General features: G+C 40.3%; 1 protein-coding gene across 5 annotated transcripts in view; it reads right to left on the reverse strand.

Moving 5' to 3' along the window:
• ARB2A (ARB2 cotranscriptional regulator A) overlaps positions 1–22,602 on the reverse strand; it is a 280,920-nt gene that overhangs the window by 165,195 nt on the left and 93,123 nt on the right. The window lies entirely within an intron of this gene.

Consider the following 22,602-nt stretch of genomic DNA (forward strand, 5'->3'; position numbering starts at 1 on the left):
TAGCATACGATCGGCATATGATCCCCTCTCCATGGGAAGACGTGCTGCCGGGTTGTACTTATGGCAAAACATAGAGCACGCTATATCTATTTTTCTGACAACGACACAGTGACACATGTTTGTTCTCGTCATACCATGCCATGCACAATTCACTTATATGGCGGCCGTATGCCAGCTGCCTATTCATACAGCTACCATGCAGCTGTGTAATACGTTGTGAGTGTAAGCTGCCTTAGCCAAGTTAGTACACATGGTAGACTAGAGCTTCCAAGCTACTACATGAGCTACTCACAAGCATGGCCTAGTTTATAAGAAAGCGGAAGAACTTGATGAGAAGGTTGAATGTATGGCTTGAGTGTCCCCATATTCTGCCAAGATGGAGACTAGCAGCTCAATAATTCTCTGCTACCTCTTTCTCTCCCAATGCATATCAGCAGCATGGAGAACATTATAGAGATGTTCAAAACCAACGTAGCTGTATATCCAGCACTGCGCTAAGAGACCCTTTGGCAAAGCTGCAGAAACATCTCTGTGTATTTCTACATACATTTCCCTTCACAAGCACTTCCCTTCTCCTACCCCTCACCTCTCCATAGACTTCTAAAAGGAGCATGTAACCTGATCCCTCTAAGTTCTGACAGTCCATTGCTAAATTAGTCTTGAGGGACTGAGATGAAGTGCTAACAGTATTATGGAGAGGGAGGAGGAAAGGCACCAGATCATAGGAGAAATACCTTCATATATGACAAAGTTTAATTTTACTACAAAAACATTGACTACATGAATTCAGATTTTAAAAAAAAAAAACAAAAAAAAAAACAACACACACAATCTCGGAATAAAAGTGGCATGCTATGTACATAGTACACTAGCACAGCAATATTGATCACTACAGACCTCATGGCAGTCATAAATTATACAGTTTTGCTTTTTTGGAAAAACTTCTGGAGATAAAGTGTAACTAGCGGAGTATTGTGTATATATAGTATAGGTACACAGAGTGTCAGACATGGACGGAAGCAGCAGAATCAATATTCCTCAGAGCTGGAGTCATGTGACATCTATTATAGAAGACATAAATAATCAGAATCCTTACTGCATGTGAAAATTGCTTCTCCAGCACAACTCATGAAAGGTGTCACCCGCAGGGACCTGCTCTTCCTTGTAGTTTGTTTAAACAACAACATGAAGCATTCTCGAGAGGCCGATCTGTAACAGTGTCATCGGAGAGTGGAAGATACCTCATTAAAACGCATCAATGGAAAAACCCATGTAAATAGCAAATCACTGACTTCTGTGTCATGGGTTTATGTGGATCCTGTGCACATTCTAATTTCCAAGTTACATACAATATTCATAGAGATGGTATACGCTATTTATAGGATGTTGTTTTAATAACTATACATTTGATAATCAATAAGCATTGGTTATGAACCGGAGTTACAACAAGCGACGGAGCATTGTATATGAATATTAAATAAATGGGGTATTCTAAGCGGATACTTCGTATAATGAAAAAATTAATAATTTTCCAAAATTGGATACAACCTGTCTCACGGTTGATCGAGACCTATATATCCAAGATGAATAGGATCTTTAGGTTGGAGAAAGGTTTATATTGCATATATATTATTTTGTCCAGTTTTATGTGGTTTACCATGGATGGATGATGGTAAGCATCAGTATATGTTACAATCCATTTACTGCCTATGGCAGGGGTAGGGATCCTATGGCTCGGGAGCCAGATATGGCTCTTTTGTTGGCTGCATCTGGCTCTCAGACAGATCTTTAATAAATAGTGATGGCTGCTGTGTGTCTCTTAGACTAATCACTGGACACAGGCAGCTATGTTACCGATGCCTACGTCTTTTGTACGATCCAGGCGCCATCACCTGGGTCAAAGAGAAGATCGTGGGAGCGATGAGGAGCTGGCTGCAGGGAGCGCTGGTAAGTGAATATTCTTTTTTTTTTTTTGCTGTGACTACTGGGAGTATGTGCTGTGGCTACCTACCTACTTGTGGGCATGTGCTGTGGCTACCTATCTACTGGGAGTATGTGCTGTGGCTACCTATCTAATGGGAGAATGTGCTGTGGCTACCTATATACTGGGGGCGTGTGCTGTGGTTAACTACTTGGGGGGGATGTGCTCAGGCTACCTATATACTGGGAGACATGTGCTATGGCTCCCTATCTGGTAGCCGCCAGTCTTTATAGGAACCTGGGAAATGGGCAGCGCCAATCAGCAGCGCTCTGGCCCTTTAAATCTGCGAGTGCCGGCGTGCGCATGCTGGCCAGCCGGGACGGGAGCCGGAAAGTGGTGGGTTGAGTGAGCTCGGAAAGGGGCGCTGCCACTGAGAGGGGCACGGGTGTGTCTGCAATCCGAGACCTACATCGCAAGGGCACCCGTGACACTGGGACTACCTATCTACTGGGGAGCATGTGCATATGGTAGGCTCTTACGGAATAACATTTTAAAATATGTGGCGTTCATGGCTCTCTCAGCCAAAAAGGTTACCGACCCCGGGCCTAAGGCCTCAAACATGCCCATGTGTGCTTTTTCCATCATTTAGGCACAGAAATGCCCAAAAAGACTCATTGCTTTCTATTGGGCTAACCTGCAACCTGATGCATGTAACGCGCATCACTGCACTGTGAATGTGCCGACTGCCTATGTTGCAAAAGATAGGACGGGTGCTATTCATGACCATCTTTGTGGCTCAGTCAGTAATCCATATCTGCCGGGCCTGTTGCTTGCGGTCCGCACATGTTTATGTACTTGAAGCCCTAGTATGATATTATGTGTCTTCCAAATAAACTGTATGTTATATGGAATATATACCTACCTACTAACTCCAAAATGCCTCTTTGTTGGCTTGTTGGGGGCAAGAGGTTGGTTTAGAGGATTGAAACTATGTTTCACTTGTTAGTTTTCAAGTGAAAAATTATCTGATTTAAAAAAAGTTTGTTTCGGGCTTGTGGTTCTGTGAGCTACAGTACAGGAGATCGAGGAAATGAAAGAAATAGTTGGAAATGCGATCCGCATATAAAAATCCAATTCCAGTTATCTCAACTGAAAACTTTTTCCCCAACCACTACTCAGTTTCAACATGTACAATACTCCAGATCTGCACTTAGATTTCCTTCAAGGGAGATCTACCACCAGGATGAAAAACTGTATACAAATGAGCCCGAGGGACTCCAGGCTCCATTAACACCTATGGAGCCCCTCAGGCTACTTTGCATACAGTCCTTTATCCAGGTGGTAGATGCCCTTTAAGTAGTGGTGATAGGAATTTCACCATTAAAATCAAGCATGGATAAACCAGGGACACTTACTTATAAATACAGGCACTGTGAGTCTTAAATTTCTTATATTTGTTATCCATGGTTTCCTTCCTTCTAAAATCATGATAAAGACCCAGAAAGGCTCTGGGGGAAGGGGGAGGGGTGTTGCCAATTCTTTGGTTAAAAAATAAAACATTCCTATTTTCAAATCATCGCATTAAAAAAAAAAAAATCAATGTAACACAGCTCCCTCTCAATTGGATTTTAAGCTGCGTAGAGGTCTCGCTGTGAAAGAGGTAAATAGAGAAGAGGTAACGATTTCCAGTGATTATTTACACCGTACATCATTGGCAGGCAAATATTTTACAACAGGCATCGGACTTCTTGCGGTGCTGCCGCTGGTTTTGGTCTGAGGTAGAAGAAAACGTCTATGAAAGTAAAGCGGCTCTTTCTCAATATGATCTCACGTCTGCTAAAAGCAACTATGGTGTAAGCTTTTTTCTTCTTCCCTACAAAGCATAAAATCTCAGGAGGAGATTGTAAAATCTCTGCTAAAAATCTCTTTGGCAGTCCTTAACAGAGTCATGAATACTTTTTGTGAACCAAGTCACAAAAAAAATGCTTGACAAGTTTTCATTTCTCAGAAATGTCTCCTTTTACTGCGCTTTATAAGAAATACGACTGCACGGAAATTCCCAACACACTTTTAAATTATTTTAACTCCTTTTTTTTCGGTTGGACTCGTATTTTATTACATTATACTGCAGTAACGTGCCTATGTACACCTATAAAAGTAGTTTTAAGCTAATTATGGACCCCCTACAAAATCTGTTCCTGTATGTGACACAAAAAAGAAGCTTGTAGAGCTCAAATAGGTTTTGGTAGGTCTGGTGGTCAGACCAGATGAAAAGGATGACAATTAAATACATGGGGTTACATCACAGACATTTAGGAGATTCATTACATATATCCGTCGCAGAGCGTGGAGGGGTTAAGGCAGGGCTCACAGGTCATCTCCTGCCACCATGTAGAGACTTGTCAGCTGATGACAACAGGGTACAAATACCCAGTGACAAAGGGATAGTATACCCAAAAAGAAAAACAGCTGTCTTTGCCTAAGGAGAGAGAGAGAGACGAGAATCCACCGTCTCCAAGGTTTACAAAGTTGAAGAACCAAAAACACTACAAAAAACTCAGGAAGGAGGGAAGGACTACTGCAGTTTACCAAAGAGGAGATACAAGGTAAGTGGGGGGGGGGGGGCAGGCGAAGGGGAACAGAAAACACATGCTTACATTATACTGAGAATATCACGGGATTATAAGGACAGGTAGCATTGTTATAATGTTCAACTAGAGATTCTTTTGGCCAATGTTTAATCCTTAACCCTTCCCCACACCTGGATGTTAAAGGACGTCCTGGTGAGTAGTGCTTAACGCACCAGCATGTATTATAATGTCCAGGAGATCGCGCAGGTGCAAAAGCAGAGCCTGTGTGATCACGGAAGGAGTAGCCATCAGAGTACTTACCAATCGCAGCCATTAAACCCTTAGATGCTGTGGTCAGCAGTGACCACAACGTCTAAGACGCTCTTAACTCTCCCCCTTGCAGAGCCCCCCCATGCCACGATTGGAGGGTGCCAAGTCATTGCACTGGCAGCCATGCGATAGCACCTTCTATACCCCTAGTGGGACAAAGTTAAAAAGTTTTAAAAAAAGTTTTTATTATAATAAAATAAATTGCTAAATTCCCCCCACATTTTGTACCGCCCTGATCTATAAACATAATCCATTAGTGAATCCCTTAAGTTAGTATCGTAAAAATAGATCCCCAAATTGTGTATAAATGGTGTGTTTTTTGGAAAATGGCTTTAAAAAAAAGTTACAAAAAGTGACAAATCACTGAATGGCACCAGGGAAAATTACAGCGCATGATGCAAAAAAAAAAAAAAATCCCGCAATTAGTTCAGTGGAAAAATAAAAGATAAAGTTATGACTTTAAGAAAACGGCTAATGCAAAAACATTTTTTTTAAATTAGAATAGCGTTTTATTGTATAACACAAGCAAAACAAAATATATATTTATGTATTAATATGTATGATTTGTATATTTTTGTTTTAATCCCTGATCAAGGTGGTTTTGCTGAAAAAACTATTATAAAATTATGAGACTCCTGTTGCTCCTGTGACTGGCTTGGGACTTCTCCACTTACCCTAATTATGCACTGCTTCAGAGAATGATGTCCCTGACAGGAAATAATAATCAATCGCTGCACCATCCCCGGGCTGCTGTGAAGGAGCCATCCAGCTGAGTTTGATAAGTCTTTTCTGGACAGTTCAGGAAGCTCCGTGTAATGTGTAACTGCAGCCAGCAAGCACCCCAGTTTTCCCATGGTCCTGAATTTTATAATTGTTTTTTGAGCAAAACCACTTGCAAAAAAACAAGATATGTTTCTGCATCAGTGTCGCTAAAGCATTCTCAAGGTATGTTTAGTTTACAATGCAGTAAAACAAATGGTAGATTTCCTTTAAATAATGCACTCCAGAATTTGTATTTCTTTTCAGCTTCTTTCTAATTAGTTAATAAAATTTAATTAATTAATAGGCCCTCCAAATGGTCACCAACAAAAACTTGTTCTGCAAAAAACAAGCCCTCAACCAACGACATGCATGGAATAATAAAAAAAGTTATGGCTTTTAGAATTAAATTTGAAAAAAAGAGTGGCATTGTCCTGAAGGGGTTAAATATTCCCTTTATGATAAGTCCATAAATAATTTCATGACTCCTTTTCAAATATATTGGAACCAGATTTGATATGGTTACCACGTTTAACGACATTGGTTCTGTGGAACTGACTTGGTTGCGCAGAAGTTGGTTCGCGCTGTCTCCGGTCTCCGGTGGGGTCCGCTGCCCTCCTCCATACATAGGGCGCACCGGACTATAAGGGGCACTTTGGATTTCTAAGGAAATCCTAGGTTTTTATGTGCGGTATATCCTAGCAGTTACTGTCTCCTCTCTCTGTGCTAATCTCTTTTGTGAGACCTCTAACTGTAAAGTAGAGGAGTTCCCCGGTAGTCCCTCATTTCTAGTCTGCTGTTGAGTCTCTTTCTCTACCTAAGGCTGTAACATAAGAAGTTTCATTCGTTTGCCCAACTCCTTCTATCAGGACCCCATCTTCATAGCAGAGAAGTAATATACTTTTTTATAATTGGCCAGATATTGGCCCATATTCGTTTAAGTGTTTGCACCAGTTTTCTGTCTGACTTTGCACTAGAAAGACATGCAAATTGCTTGCACATGTATATAAAAAGTGTCGGCACCAGTTTTGTGTCGCGGCTGCACTGTGACCAACAATACAGAAAAAATGTGCACCAAAAGGGGCGTATTATTGCTGAGTCGGACCGCACGCTACAATTTTGTCCAACATCCGCCACAAAAAAAATGGCGCACACTTCCAGAGCAGTGCAGGGGGCGCCAGAATCATCACTGCACATAGGGTGGTTTGCACTGTTTCATCTGATTATGTTATTAGAGTACTGTAATGTCTTATGTTATTTGTATTTGTACCCCATGATCTTTAAATTGCTGTGGAATACAATGGCAATTTATTAATTATACATTTAATTTAAACCTTCTACCAGCCAATAAAAAAACCCACATAAAATAAACAAAATAGATGTCAGCTTTCGATACATGTTAACAGTGTCCAAGTCTATAGCGCTTCATGGGCCTATGGATTGCTAGGATGACTATACTCTAGACAACTGCATTCTTTTCTCAAATCCATAGAATAATACCCTATACATGCCATGGATGAATCACATGTCCTATGACCGCTAAGCTGAGCCCCTAGCAACCAATCAGAAGCTCTGAAAGCAAACACAGCCGTGAAGACAAGCAGTTAAGCCCTTTTTATTTGGCCAATTTTCTGAAGACGTGACCTGGGATGGAAATGAAAGAAAATTGCCAATGGCCTGTGTTTTGTGTACATTTTGGCAACTGTTCTTCACACAGTATTTTCAAGCCAAGCTGCATCTCCGCTCCCTCCATGAATTCCATTGCTACGAGAATCCTTCCTTTGCTGCCAATCCCACATTGTCCTAGCAAATTCCCATCTTCAAACACTTGCAGGACGAAGGGGAGAGAAAAAAAAATAATCATGCAAAGAAAATATGGCACAAAACGTTTTTAAAGGACCACCTGTTGTCTATTATTTTTGCATAGCACTTACTCATAAATCATAACACAAGGTAATTAATCAAGCTGTCAAGTAGGGGGTCATAGGTTATGTCACTGTGTCAGGAGGTTAGGCCCGGGCTGATGGAGGTCAGGGTCACACTGCATTCCTCATTATCAAGTTGGGATGAGAGACCGGCTCAAGCAAACAAAAGTGAAAGCAGATGGACAAGTGAGTGGATTGAAAGAAGAGAGGGGGGGAAATGAATACGAAAAATTGTGCAGACAAAAAGCAAAGCGAAGAACGTGTCAGCTGCCTTCAAAGAAAGGGGTGAATAGAAGGGGAATACATTGACATGGGCTCAAAAGACATCACATACGACAGGGAAAATATGGTTCTTGCTATGCAAATAACAAGAGACAGGAAAATTTGCTAGTCTGATTTGCAAGGGGGGTAAAGTAATACAAGAAATTGCTGTCATTTACTCAGTTTTCAGGCAGAATAAAGCACTTTTAGAGAAAACAGCTAAATACGGCCTCCTTTAACTTAACACGGTTTGATTTTATTTGTGTGATGAATAGGCCTTACTGCAATCTGGGATAATTCACCCAACCGAAAAACCCTATAGTTTTAAGAAAAAATATATTTTCATTGATAAATCGAATTGAGGAACAATCGCGAATATTTTCTACTGTACCTCACATATACAGATGTAACAGTGGGGAGTCTGTGATATACAAGAGTCTTGTCAATTGGCACAATCATCACCGTGTGTTATATGGGGCTTTACACGAGCCTAGAGGTAAACCTCATAGATTATATGGAGTTCAGTTTCAAGTCCAAATTAATCTCTGCTACATCTGTATGTAAACGTTACTAATGCGACTTTGGCGCTGTATCCCAACTCATTTATTTATATCACAATTAAAGGCAACCGCCACATTGAAAATGCAACTTGACCTGTGCCGAGTGTCTGCTGAAACAGTTTAGAAGTCTGGTAGTTGGTAATAAGATTCTGTCATGTAGTAGTGAATAAAGAGATGGGAACAATGGGAGACTGGACTACCAAAAAAGGAATTTTGTTTTCCACAAACCACATATCTATCTGATCAGCTTCTTCTGCTCTATAACATGCTGCCTGCAGATAGGATTCTATGTACAATCTGTTCAGCTCATTCTGCTCTATAACATGCTGCTGCAAATTGGACTGTGCATATCTGTTGCACACTTCTGGCACAGACAAGACTATTTCCTGTACTTTTGTCAGGTCATACAAGTAATAAACATAATTGTAACTATTTAGTTTAATGGATTAAAACTGCAGTAATCTGCAGATTATGGACTTGTGCGTTTGGTTTTGATCTCTGTAACGATCCAGGCATTGGACTAATCTGTAAGTGTCGCTTACATGGGACCCCCACCAATCAAATATTGAGGACCTATTCCATGGACAGGTCAACAATATCTCTAACATGGAAATTTCCTTCAATACATATATAGAGCCTATTGTCCGAAAATATGTGGGGCAATATAGATTCACACACTGGATAAAAATTAGCCAAATGGGCCAACCCTCTCATGTCTATGGGTTACCGTAAGGGAGGCGCTTTGAAACGATAAATTTGCATGTATGTGGAGGAGTTGATCAAGTTCACTTTTCAACCTCAGGCCAGCTGTACACATACTATTTCAGTACTAGAGTTGCAGTTGGGGTGGCGGACAGGGAAAACTTTATTTTAAAAAGTAGTCCAACAGGACCTGTACACAAAATGTGTTATTCAGCTTATCACACTAGATTTTCCTTACATGGGTTATTGTATGTAAAATTCATGGCTAATTAGAGGCTCCCCTAGTGATAACTCAGATTTTCTAAAGCTGAAAATGCAGTGATCAGGAGATCCCAGGCTTAAAAACAACGAGGGGGTCGGCTTTGTAAGACAACTCCTTTAAGAAATACAGTAAGATGCCTCCATTGACTAAGCAGATTTAACTGGATTAGCCTCTTCTACAGGTCAGCAAACCAATTTAGTCTGAACCAATCCTAGACACCCTCTTCTAATTTTGTTTCTCTTCAGTACACGATAACATAAACATGGTCGGATGAAATTTTCAACAATGACTAAAGATTAAAAGAATTTCCAAAGCCCATAATAATTTGTGTTTTTATGCATGCAGGCATAAGAGGCAGAAAACACTGTTAATTTCCCTTAGGATGAAAAACATTATAAATATTAGATCAATATATCGGTCGGAATAAGATGCAGAACACTGTGCAAAATTAGCTGTCACCCCTTCTTCAAAATCTTTGTTAATCTCATTTTGAATGTTTGCAGCTTTATCAACACATGCATCAATGTCAGCTCCTTGGTTACTGAACCGCTGTACTTGGAAGGAGATATAATTAAAATGTTTTGGCACAGAAAAGGTGAAATTGTATCTTCCTCCATTCCCCAAGGAATCTGTAAAACATGTTAGATATAATGACAAACACACAACCTTATCTAGAGCTTTGACACTTCAGGTCAACCAAGTGCTATTTATTTCAAAACATTCACTTTGCACTTGCCCAATGCTGTCAACTGCAGTGTTAACAACTTTTAATGGGTATTTCAGCATCCAGCTTTAAAAAAAATAGGAAGTTTTCGGCCAGGGTAATGAATTCTCTCCTTGGAAAGCTTTCCTGATATTAAACATGAAGTTATACTGTATTAATAGATTCTGATCCTGACTGTATTAAAGGGAAATATTTAAGTTTGTATCTTAATCATCACATACATCAGTGTCTCCCAAATCAAGCCCCCCCCCCCTCTTCTACAAGAGGTCATATGGTCAGGAGTTCTATAGAACTATGACACTTACTGATGTAGTACAAAGGATATATTTAGTAAACCCTCAATACTAACCTAGGATTGAGTCAATATCCAAATATAAAGCATGAAACTGTATGTGTCTTCGCAAGGTCTACACAAGGTTTTGTCTGTTGAATCCTTATTGGTTCTTAAGATTTGCAGAAATACTAGGTAATACAATCTCAGATATTCTGATACGTCATACAATAGGTAGCCACTTTTAGAAAGCCCTCCAAAATTTACATGAACATGAGAAACAAAAACTTTACAACTAACATTTTCCCTATAAATTGTATCCTACTGTTACAAACCACAAGACAACCATCTTCCAAACAAAATCAGCACCTAAAATAAAAATTATTTCATAGCTGGAAGACGCACCTCCATAAAACCTCTTTGGCTCTTCTGAGTAGTTTCTCATGTGCCTTTAACTGCCTTGTGGATAATCCATAAATGTTTATAAAGTGATTCAGCATTCCTGCTACTTACTTGCTGTGTGCCGACTCACTGATTGTTTACATATCTGAGCTCAACTGAATAGGAGGAGCTGTAGCAGGAGAGTTATGACTAATCCCTCTCCCACTTCCCTTCTTCCTGTCCCGGCATACATGCTGAATATATGCATATATATAATTTTTCCTCCGTCTGCACAGTATACATTCCATCCTACTGGGGAAACAGCCTGGAAAGACTGAGCAAGCTATGTCATTCCATCCTGCACAGCAACTTTTATGCTCAGCACAGGCCATAATTTCTATGGGGGATGAATGCAACTGTATTTCACCGACCACTCCCAAAGCCTGCCAAATGACAGCTATGGGAGCTCTTGCAGGCTGGTTAGACGTTAAAAGGGAATATGAATGTCTTATACAAAAACCCGTAATGCTATAAGTACATGAATACAACAAAACTCATGCTATTAAATCACAAAATTTTATGTGCTTTCTAAAGTAGCTCCAAGATGGTCAAGACAGGATACCACAACTCCCATGAACCCCAAGTCCTAGGTACTTCCCCTCATACTCTGCTCCCAGTGATAGCTAAGGTGATAATCAAATAGACTGTCCTGCTCTGTTACCAAAGTAATGGCAGCTAATTAACTACAGGTTTCTTTCCTACTATATTTGTGTATGTAACTGCTGAAGGTCTCACTTGTGTGAAGCTACAGGGTCTGATCAGAAACAATACAGCTCTGATTTAACATCATGGGGTTGTTGTAACTGTTGCCCCAGTTACAGGGAAAAACTTTAAAGTAAAAAGGGGGAGAACATGTGCACACACACTTTAAATATTAAAATTGTAAAAGAAATTTCTATGCACATTATAAAAACATAACTTTCACCAGTTTGGTCGAGATTATACATATTAAACATCACATCAAAATGGGCACTAACAATTAATTTATAATGGTAATTCTAAGTTAATGCATAAATTGTAAAAAAAAATGTACGGTAATAAAAAACACATTTACCCCTTTTGGTACACTGAAAAACTTAACTAAAAAAAACAAACATTTGTTAACTGACTAGCCGGTGTGTCCCGAAAAAAAGAAAAAAAAAAAAAGAAAAATCAGGTCATTAAAGACTCTTTAGGCCTTGCCATTAAGGGGTTAAAGAACATCTGAAATAAAAGCAAAAACGAAAACATCTTCTTAAACTTCAACCAGATGCCCCAAACCTTACAAAGTCTCTATATGTTACAAGCTTTTTATACGACAGTGCAAGCCCCTTCTAGTCAGCTGATTAACATTCATAAAATATTAACAGGAGAAATGGAAGAATATAATTTGAGGATAAAGCACATCTGTATAATGTCTGTGTGATCCAGAACATTTTTTAGAATATATGTAATAGCAGGAGGGATAAATGAAAGAAGAAACCTCGTGTGATACATAAATAGTGCAGGTACATAAAGGAAAAGATCGTTTTAACATATGTAAAGAATCCCATAGAAATCTACATTTTTGGTTTAAATGCCACTCAGCAGCTTAAAAGAAATCAATAAAACATTTGTAAAACCGTTTGAACCATCTGAAGTGGAAATTTCAAAGTCCTTACAACATGAACTATTTGTCCATTCACAATGGACTTTATATTATTTTTTACAAAGTAAAACTAATATTAACAAAAAATTGTATAAGAATAAAAAAACCTAGGGGTAACCTGGCCTTAAAATGTTAACATTTTACCAATAACTGATCAGGTTTTCAATTTTGTGGTTAAACAAATGGGTGGGCTCTCATTTTAATAAAAGATTTTAATTTTTTTTTGGGCTTTGCTAGTTCCGATTAAAAGAGAAAATGCACCTCAGTCAATCACTGCTCACAACTGTGGAATTCGTTGGCATTTCCTATATCAGTGATGGCGAACCTTTTAGCGGCCGAGTGCCAAAGCTGTAACCCAAACCCCCCTTGTTTTTTGCGAGGTGCCAACCAAAAATTAAAGCAGTAACTTATTGCTCCCTGTTCCTTAACAACGTTCGATCATATTGGCCTCCTGAGGACAAGAAGGAAAATTTGCATCATTTTAGCTTCTTTCCAGTGTCCCTCTGTACACAGAGAATCGTGGGGCCAGCAGAAGGTCCTCCAAAGATAATTCGGCCCTGTCTATTCATTCTCCCTCTTCCTACAGTCCCAAGTAGCGAAGTAAGTATCACTTATATGTAATATGTGACTGAAAGCAGCATCTTTTAAGTTGCTCGGAACTGCAGGAAGATTCTTTGAGTCCTGTCTGGTGTGCTGGGGTGATGGCCCGAGTGCCCACAAATAGGGCTCTGAGTGACGCCTCTGGCACCCGTGCCATAGATTCGCCACCGCTGTCCTATATGATGAAATGAGAACAGGAAGTAGAGAAGAGCGGGAATCCAGTAAGACATGGAAGGGGAACCATAGGGAATGGGCGAGATTGAGAAAAGAAAGTCTTTCCTGCTGGACCATTCATACGTTGGTTACTTTGGAAAATGAATATTTTCTGAGATGAGTCAAGTTTGGAGGCAGAAAGGGGAGTGTTACTTCAGACACCCCTATCTTCATGTTTATATGTTTATCTTTAATGTTTATATAGAACATTGGTATCATACTAAAGATAAGGATCTCTTTAAAGTCCATTTTATCAATATTTCCAGTAATTTCTGCAAGGAAGTTTTCAAATACTTTTCAGAATATCTTCTTGCATTACCCATACAAATCTACTGAAACCCAAACCTTTTTGAAAATACACAAAGAAAAAAATAATTTCTTCTAACAATTCTCCCTATGACATCTTATGTAAGAGGTGATGGTATGCCAACAGGATGACACCCTTCATCATTATGGCAAAGAAAGTGACAACAACTTTGTCCACATTTGCCATGAGAAGCGCCGGAGGAGTAATTTTTGTAAAGTCAAGATCTGAGACCTCAGGGGGGACATGGGTGGAGCTGGTGAGGAATAAGTTATTTTTTAGCAACAATTTTACATGTATTTTTTATATTTTTAAAACAATGCATCTAAAGGGGTGAATCCTAATACTGTAAAATAATCAAAAATAAATTTTTATATACCTTGTGTATTTTTAAATAATTTCTTGTATTTTTCAACACTTTGCATTCAAATTCTCACACCACCTTTTCTCTTACATTCTAAGTGATCTTAACCCCTCTCTTCAATAATCAGGATTTCATGCTGCTTATTTTATTAAGATTACCCTTACCAAAGCAACTAATGACCTCCTTGTGGTTAAATCCCAAGGTCACTATTTTTGCTTAATCCTTCTCAACGGCTTTTGATACTGATCCTCATTCTTCAGGCTCTTGACATTATTGACAGGGCTCTACTTTGGTTCTCCTCCTACCATTTCCACTCATCCTTTGCCATTTCTTAAAGCCAATCCCCAGCCCTCATCCTCAATAGTTAGTGCTGGGTAGTACTCAATCATGGGAAGACTTATTTAAACGATTAATAAAATTTAGCTCACCCATTTACAGCCAACAAATCTGAATTGAAGAACAGAAGGAGCAACAGTTCTGTTCATGTACCATACACTGAACGACTAAGTAACTATCACTTCTGTAATTCCAAACTATTTCAGCCAGTAGATGTATTACAAGGTAATACAAGAGAAGAGAAAAATTGGAAGTACACAATGCTCACCCGATGAAGGATCTTGCTGGAGAACTTCTAAATAAGCAGCTTGGATTTTCACGTGACCAGTGTGCTTGGTATAGTGTAATCCTCAAGAGACAAAAATCCAGCGCAAATATCAGAAAACCTTCATTCTTTTATTGACTCTGGATAGAAAAACATACAATCACGTAATTCAAAGCTCTGTGTCCATACAGTAGACAGCAAGTTCCAGCCTACGTGTTTCGAGCGTGTTCACACGCCATGTCATGCCATGTCTAACTTGCTGTCTACTGTATGGACACAGAGCTTTGAATGATGTGATATGTTTTTTTTTATCCGGAGTCAATAAAAGAACGAAGGATTTCTGATATATGCTCTGGATTTTTGTCTCTTATGGATTATAGTAGATGTATTACCCTTTAGGAATGAGCCAAAGCTAGACTCTTCGGGTGGCAGCTTTACTTCGAGAACACGGTATTGGTCAAGACATGCAATCTTTCAGTATGGGAGAATAACAAAAGAAATATACTGTCGGTTGGTCCTCCCAGGACATACACATCTCAGTGCAGACCTTTTATTGGCTAATTTACCTTTCACTTAGACATGATCAAGGTGAATTTGCTAAAGTACTGCATTTCAGGTCCAACACTGTACAAAGCTAGTATGATATATTATTTAACAATTACATTTTATGCTTCTTTAGTTGTCTGGGTGAATTAATGTGAAAAGCCAATCTTGTTAAAATGTTGTCAATCTCACAATTTTGTAAGAATATACTAGCAGGCACCTCGATCTAGTCTGGATTTATAAAGTTGCCTTGATTTGCTATATATTTTCATCAAGTGCAAAAATCCGAGTTCCTAAGGGATCAAGTGAGCATGCAGAAGTCTTTCAAAGGTTAGATTAAATTTAGCAATTTTTCCAATTAGGATTATTAGACGGATATAGTCTCAAATCCTACATAATCCAGAAGCAAACAGTATTATGTATTAAACCTAGATGTAGCTATTATTGTCAGGCCAGTACACGCATATCAACATAAAGAAAAACTTACAAATTACTGGGAAGAGAATCTTTAATGGATCATATCTTTTTTTTATACATTATATGAATATCTTATTCTTAAGAATAGTTTTAAAAAAATGATACTACTAGTCATATTTAAAAAAACAAAAACATTTTTTATGGCAGGAACACTCCCTCTCTTTCAAGCAGAAGTGTAGGATTGTGTAGTTCATCCTAAAAACTGAAAATGACATATTAAAAAGAGGACTTACTTGTAACTCTGCTGCTGACTAGAAATACTGGTATCCTCGATAAAGTGAATACCTATTTTTGTTATATATTCCCGCACTCCCAAAAAGTTAATACATAATGAGTACTCCAAATGGAAACACTGAGATAAATGATCTTTTTCTGCAATTAAACAAGTACTCACCTGCATTAACAGAAAAACTAGAATATTGGAAAGGACGACACAGTGGGGGAATTACTAAGCCTTGTCGGACAACAATTCCAGCCGCCCCCCCCCACCCTTCCCCTGCAGGAAACTTTGGGCGTGAATTGGCAGGTAGCCTGATGGACACGGCCTGCCTGAAAACGGCAGATGCGTCTCCTGAACTTTAGACCAGGTATTTTTTGGTCTAAACCAGCCCAACCTGTTGCTAAGCGGCGGACCATCCCTTCTGCTAAGGGGCATGGAACCCTAAGTAAATGCCGGTCGAGGGATAACCAAAACTGGTGTTTACAATGCCAGGCTTAATATATTACTCCCAGTGTTTTTGCAGCAGTCTTTGGTCTTAAAACCTGCTCAAAAAACACCCAAGACATCCCTACTTCCTCTTGCTTAGACACATATATTTTAGGGAAAGTGATAAAAAGGGGAAAAAAAAAAAATTTCCCTGCATTACCAAAAGAATAAATATATGATGGGAAAGTTCTGTTCACTTATTCCTTCCTTATTTCTGATTCACTTAGTAACTTTTCAGAAACTTACAAACGCTTGTAGTCACCCATTCACTTCCTTCCGAGCTTCCTCAAGCATTATGTACTGTACTTAATCAGTAATTACCAGCTGGTGATAAAATGATGCATCTAACTTCAACATCACAAAGTCTATTATTTACACCCTGAGAAATTGAGATTATGTAGGCTCAATGCACATAAGCTTCCTACTGTACATTATGTACTGTACTGTACATTTTAGTGTTGCCCTTTTCTATTTCCAGAAGGAATTGCAGCTGTGGTCCAAAAAAAACAAACAAACAAGCAAACAAAATATTTGGATTAAAAGTATTAAGAAAAAAAAATCAAACTATTTTCTATAAATATCTATATTTCACCTGCTTCATATACAAAAAAAGGTGTTACGGGGATTCTCCATTATGCAGAAAATGGTTACCTATCCATTGGATAAGTCATGAACACCAGTTCTGTAGGGTTTTGAGATTCTGGACCCCTGTCATCTGCTCCCGATGAACAGAGAATGAAGGCGAAGCCCATCCACATTGCCCAAGTAGTGGCACGCATGGGTACAGCAGCTGAGCTCCTACTCACTGCTGACCGATGGATGCCCTTAAGTTTAACCCCACCCATCAGATATGGATGACCTTAAGTGTAAATAGGTTATCAAGGTCTTGATTATGGTATAACCCCACTTTTGGTAAAATGCACTTTTGCAAATAGACATTTAAAATACCCTTGTTTTTTTTGTGTGTACAACTTTTAAGCATTTCGATTGCAGACTCTTACGGGCAAGCGAAACGCTACTTTCGCTTGTGTTCTGGTACACATAGAACAGATTGCTGATCAGATGACACAGCTAAGGACCAAAAAGGAGAAGATTATTCTTCTTACCAATTGCTATATTTGTAAATTCCTTCAATACAATATACACCATGCATTGAATCATAATTGTGGTATTTTTTTATTGCCTTCTATTTAGTTGATTAAATTGGCCAGTGCCTGCAACTCAAAATCAGTAGTTGAAAATATTGTATTCTCTGTTCTGGCCCTAATATGGACACAAAATACAGCCCAAAAGAAATCTGACTTTACCAGGTTGATACAATCTAAATTACTGTACTGACCTTGTCAGATGACCTTACAGAGGATTTCTTCTTTCTCATTGAGAAGGAGGAGATGTATTGTGAGTGCCAGTGTCAGAGGGAGGAGGGGGACAGCCTAATTGTATGCCGCAGCTGCCAGCCTCCGTGAGCGGATGCCGCAGCTGCCAGCCTCCGTGAGCGGATGCCGCAGCTGCCAGCCTCCGTGAGCGGATGCCGCAGCTGCCAGCCTCCGTGAGCGGATGCCGCAGCTGCCAGCCTCCGTGAGCGGATGCCGCAGCTGCCAGCCTCCGTGAGCGGATGCCGCAGCTGCCAGCCTCCGTGAGCGGATGCCGCAGCTGCCAGCCTCCGTGAGCGGATGCCGCAGCTGCCAGCCTCCGTGAGCGGATGCCGCAGCTGCCAGCCTCCGTGAGCGGATGCCGCAGCTGCCAGCCTCCGTGAGCGGATGCCGCAGCTGCCAGCCTCCGTGAGCGGATGCCGCAGCTGCCAGCCTCCGTGAGCGGATGCCGCAGCTGCCAGCCTCCGTGAGCGGATGCCGCAGCTGCCAGCCTCCGTGAGCGGATGCCGCAGCTGCCAGCCTCCGTGAGCGGATGCCGCAGCTGCCAGCCTCCGTGAGCGGATGCCGCAGCTGCCAGCCTCCGTGAGCGGATGCCGCAGCTGCCAGCCTCCGTGAGCGGATGCCGCAGCTGCCAGCCTCGACGCAAGTTTTAAATAATACACAGATACTTTGTATTATGGAATTTCTAAAATATAATCTAAACATTATCTTTTATCTTCAGTAAATATCAGCAATGACTGGGTGATTTAGAGGTTTCATTTTCTTCCATCCTGTCTACCGCTAACACATTAAAAAGGTGTCTGAGGATTTCTATCTTCTCTATGGCCTTCAGATATCTTTTGCCCAAATGCATTGTCTGGATGATTTCACTTTAGCGAATATGCAGCACTAGGACATATGTTAAGAGAAACTCTCTAAGGGCAGGATGCTAGACACGTCTTGGAAAGTTTCCCAAGTAGCGGAGTTTTTCTTCATGCAAATTTACACATCTTCTGTTAATGTGGCAAAGTGGGAGAAGAGAGAAACATGCTGCCCCAAAAGTCTCGAGGATGAATTGAGTCACTGGTGTTTCTTAAAGGACAGGAAAAATGGTAAGTAATTATTAAAGAATACAACTTAACCAAAATTTTAAAATTATATCCTGTTATTATCCCTAATCCTTACTCTGTGATCAGAGTTGGTGTCTTGGTACTTATATCACTTAGGCTAAGTTCACCCCTGCGTTTGTCAGATTCCTTGACCTTCTGTTATCAAAAAGTGGAAAAACATAGTGCAGCAGCCAGCATCTAATTGTCCGCTATTATAACAGTCTAACGAAAACACTGAAGTCAGTGGAGAACGGAAGGGGAACACACGAATGTCCGTTCATCTTTTGTTCTCAGTTTCTGTTTCCCTTTCCTAACATGGGGAGTGCTACCGAAACTCCAGATGCAGATGTGAAGTGAGCCAGGGGTGTACAGACCTTTATTGCTCTGTATTGTGAGTAAGATAATGGTGAATATCTAAAGTGTAGTACATTTATTTAATGGTTTTAGAATCCATAGCAAATGTAAGCATCCATGCAAAAATAACCCAAAACATTGTAATATTTTATATTATAAAAATATTTTAAAAAAGTAATAATTTATCTGACTTTTCAATAGACTTTTTTACACTTCTGTATTCTTCCAGAATTATTACCTGTCCAGGCACAGTCATTTGTTATGTCTGCACATGCATGCATTATCATAGGAAACGGGTGTCAAAACACAAGGCCCGTGGGCCAAATTCTCCCCAGTTCTGGATCCCTGCCCCTGTGCTGTGCTCGTCGGGAAAGCAGCTAAGTGGCAGGGTAACTCCGTTGTACGTACCGACTCTGAAGCCGGCATAAGTGATGTCACATCACATGTGCCGCCTTCCGTGTTGGCGCGTACAACGGCTGCACACAGAAGCGAGGACGAAGAGGACGTCTGTGGCTTTGGGGGAGCATGGGAATAAGAGGCTTTTTTCCCACAATGGGGCAGGGCTTCTGGGGTGGTGTGGGGCACTTTGGCTGCTGGAGGAGGGAGGGGAGATGAGGAGCAATGTGGCTGCTGGGGAGGGGCGCAAATATAATGGGTAGTGTGGCTGCTGCTGAGGAAGGTGTGGGGCAATGTGGCTGCTGCTAAGGGGGGCAGGTGTGGGGCACTGGCTGCAGCAAAGGGGGGGGGTGCATTTGCAGGGCACTGGCTGCTGCTGGGGGGTAGGTGTGGGGCACTGTGGCTGCTGCTAGGGGGGCAGATGTGGGGCACTGTGGTTGCTGCAAGGGGGGGCAAGTGTGAGGCACTTGGCGATGTAGCCGCTTCTGTAGCTGGCAATGTAGCTGCTTATTAAAATAAGATTGCGTTTGCCTCGCATTTAGTAAATGCACGAGGAGTCTGTGTTTTGAAATTCAATGCAATCACCACGTGTGAAAGCAGCCTCAGGTTATTGTTTGAGATAGACAAATTGGAGATCCAGCACTCGCATATTACAAGTTAAAAGTGCATATTCTTTATTTTAGTTCCATTAAAAATAGAAAAATATGTAGTACAAAAAGAAAAAGTAGTAGTAAGCTTACATAGAGGATAAAAAGCACAGATGGACCCACGCGTTTCGGACACTACATATTTCGTCCTTACTCATGGTCCATGACTAAGGATGAAATATGTAGTGTCCGAAACGCGTAGGTCCATCTGTGCTTTTTATCCTGTATGTAAGCTTACTACTACTTTTTCTTTTTGTACTACATATTTTTCTATTTTTAATGGAGCTAAAATAAAGAATATGCACTTTTAACTTGAAATAAACGAGTGCTGGATCTCCAATTTGTCTATCTCAAGCTTAGGTAAACCGACACAGGACTCCCGCATCATGCATCCTGGGCACCGTTCACACCGAATGTAACAGAGTTTATCTTTTGTGGATGGGTGAGCCGTAAAACTTTTTTCTATAATCAGGTTATTGTTATTTATTGTCATAGAGCTGATTGTAATGGTAATTCTGTATAAATTACAATTATACAGTAATAAAATTACATTGGCCATTTTAAGGTAACCACGAAGCTGATGTGGCCCCTGTTGGAAATTAGTTTGACACCTCTGTCATAGAACATCCTCAAATCCCAGGCCAGCAGTTCTAGAACCTGCAATTCTGAGGAGAGCCCCTTATTATTTACACTCCATAGATGCCACATTCGGTAATGATCACAGCATTTAAGGAGTTAAAGGGAAATGATCAACAGGAGCCTTTTCCCTGGCTCCCCCATGTCCCCACATTGCCAAATGTTTTTGTAATAAAAATAGGAGGGATATGGGCTTTTTAAAATTTGAAATAGATGCATGAAGAAGCTGTTTCCCAATGGTGGGGGGGGGTACCTCTTCTCACTGGCCACTCCCATGGGACACAGCTCTACAGAGAGTAAGGGAAACGTTCATCTAACTTTTCTTTTTGTCTGAAAAAGACAGTTTTATTATAAAACTCTTTTGCAAAGTGCACACTATTCTCTGGGGACATGGGGTAGCCAGAAAAAGGACTCCTGATGAAAGGCTCCCTTTCAATGCTCTAAACTACATTTTTCCTTCCGGACTGCTTGTAAAAACAGTGCAAGAATTTACAATTAAAATTACACATACACCACTTCCACACCAAGTGGGCATGGAGGGGGCATAGGAGGGTTCGTGGGACCTGGTTGTGGGGGCAAGCCCACGGCTGTCTAAATGCACCCTAACAGTAACTTTCTGTGAATCGAGAAGTGGTGAAATTTGGCATTGAAAAAAATGTTGCAGGGGATTGGCGAGGCAAGTATTTAATTTATATTACCCATCAGTAGACCATTTTAAGAGCCTAACTAACCAAGTAGTTAAGGATTACAGTGATCAACAACCCTGCATTTTGAACATTGGGTGATAGTGTTCACAAAACACTACTAAGAATTTCTGTCATTCATTACATGGCAGAAAGTCTACAAGCAGATTTAGGAACAGATTCATTTTATAATCACAAAATGGTATACTTTCTCATGGTAACATTCTACCATCTGTGACCCGACTGAATACGTGGAATTTATTCACAGTCTCGTGGGTTTCATTCTGTCTGTAATTCAATAAAATGTACTATATACTCATTTGAATTTGCTTGTTCAAGGACTATCCAGCACCTAACATTAACTAGTCTTATTACACAGATAACAACACTAACACAGAAATAAATTTTCAATTGCAACCAAAACCACTTTGTTGGAGTCTTGCAAAGATTCAACTTTCAATTGAGTAAAGAAGTTGAGAATTGGGTGGATGATCTCTTATCTCCTACTCTACATAGAGGAATGTCGTTGTGGGGAGCTGTGAGTGTAATTCCTACTGGTGGGGGAAAAATGGAGTGAAGATTAAAGTCTTATTCCCATTAAAATTTTTAATGGATATGCATACCACCCAACCATCCCAGACCGAGTGGGACTGTCCTGGATTTGGGACACTTTCCTCCAGTCCCAGCGAGTGGGAGAACTGTTACGGCACATCAACTTGTTCCGTTTTCTCCGTACTCGGACAGAGTTGAAAAGGGAAATTGGGACATGCAAGTACCTTTTTGAGGTTAGCTGCTGGAGGGGTAATATAAGATGGAACTGCTGGGGGGGAGCAATATGTATAAGAGCTGCTTAAGGGCTACAATAAAAGGTTAAAAGGGGGCTCAATATGAGGGGGAGCTGTGGGCACAACATAAGGTGAAGGGAAGATGGGGGGCACTAATGGAGAAATTATACCTAGTGGAAGTAAGGGGATAGGAAAAAGGGTGTGGCAAATACTTTTTCGCAACGTGAACCTTATTTTTCCCCCTTTTTGGACCACAGAAGTTGAGATTCATGGGGTAGTTACACTCCATTGACAGAACACCAATCCATTCATCTTAATATGTATATAAAGATAGTTGGTCCATTAAAAAAAAAAAGACATTTTTAATTTTGATGACTGTATATTCAAGAGTCCATGGACAAAAAGTATAGACTTGTTTATAGCATACATAAAACAAATTGCTGTATTTTTCCCATCGGTCAATCAGTGGTCAACCATAT

This window comes from Engystomops pustulosus, chromosome 1 (assembly GCF_040894005.1).
Source record: "Engystomops pustulosus chromosome 1, aEngPut4.maternal, whole genome shotgun sequence".
NCBI lineage: Eukaryota > Metazoa > Chordata > Amphibia > Anura > Leptodactylidae > Engystomops > Engystomops pustulosus.